Raw genomic sequence first — 1576 nt, 5'->3', positions numbered from 1 at the left:
TGTTTCTTTTTTATGGGGTGGGGCCACAACATTAGTAACAAAGAAACAGAATTTCCAGAGGATGAGGCCCAGAAATCAGGATTTTAAAAAAGATTCCCAGGTGATTCTAATGTTCAGCCAAGGTTGAGAACCACTGAAATAGGTGAAGGGATTAAGAAAAAAAACTAATAGACACAGACAACAGCATGGTGATTACCAGGGGAGTGGAGGGGAGTAGGAAAGGGTAAAAGGGGGATAAATGGTGATGAAAGGAGACTGGGCCTTGGGCAGTGAATATACAATACAATATACAGAGGATGTATTGAAACCTATATAATTTTATTAACCAATGTCATCCCCAATAAATTCAATTAAAATAATTTTTAAATAAATTATTGATAATTTTGTTAAGTACTATAACTGCATAGTAATTATATATGTAAGTCCTCATCTGTTAGAGATACAAAGTGAAGTATTTACAGGTAAAATAATATAACTGAAGTTTATTTTAAAATACTCCAGAGAGGGAAGTATGTATGTGTGTGGCAGCAGTTGGGGGGTAGAGATAAATAAAACAAAATTTGAAAAATGTTAATCATTGTTGAAGTTGGTTTGATGGACACATGGAAATTGAATATACTATTCTCTCTGCCTTTGTGTGTTTTTAAATATCTACAATAAAATGTTGTGGTATATATTCCTGAATGACAGGAAATAGAATAACAGGGACCAGGTCACAAAAGGCCTCCTGTGTCAGATGGAGGAGACTGGGCTTATCCTGCAGGTAAGAGATCAATCAAAGAGTTTTAAACCAAAGAGTGGTCTGATAACATTTGCATCTTTATATTTTTTAATTTTATTTTATTGTTTAAAGTATTACAAATAGCATCTTTAAAAGATTGCTCGAGCTGCTAGGACAATAGAAATGAGCTTGCTGAGGCCCAGCTCCAAAGTGGCTGCCTAGGAGAAGCCTCTGTTAACCTCAGAGGCCCGGAGCCTCTCATAACCTTACACCTCAGTAATAAACACTTTTAGCACTTTGGTGTTTATTTTTTCAGACTTTTTTTCATTTATTTCATAAATATTTATTGAGCACCTACTATGTACCATGCAGTCTGTCAGGCACTGGGACTACATCTGTGGACAAAAGAGACAACAATCTATGTCTCCATGGAGATGGGATTATGCATATATGACATTTGACTTTTACATAAATGCAATCATACTGTTTGGTAACCTGCTTTATCTCACTTTATTATATGCCATGGACAGCTTTCCATATAATTTCACATAGGACTATTTTACTCATCTTTTATTATGACATATTTCAGACATACCACAAAGAGGCATACCTGATCCCTTAAAGCGGTGTGTATATCTACACTAATAAAAGAGAAACATGGTAATTAGCGTACGACCGCTACCCTTCCCATTGGCTACTCAGCATATCCTTATGCAAATTAACTGTCAGCCAAGATGGCAGCCGGCAGCCATGCGCTGAAGCGAACAGGGAGGCTTGCTTGCTCCAGTGATGGCAGACTCCAACGTTCCCCGCTTGACTTGCCGGCCTCTCAGCTGCAACTCTAAGCAACTATGT

This window comes from Myotis brandtii, unplaced genomic scaffold (genome assembly GCF_000412655.1).
Source record: "Myotis brandtii unplaced genomic scaffold, ASM41265v1 scaffold903, whole genome shotgun sequence".
NCBI classification, from domain to species: Eukaryota; Metazoa; Chordata; class Mammalia; order Chiroptera; family Vespertilionidae; genus Myotis; species Myotis brandtii.
The sequence above is the reverse complement of the archived record's forward strand: the minus strand, read 5'-3'. Positions refer to the sequence as shown.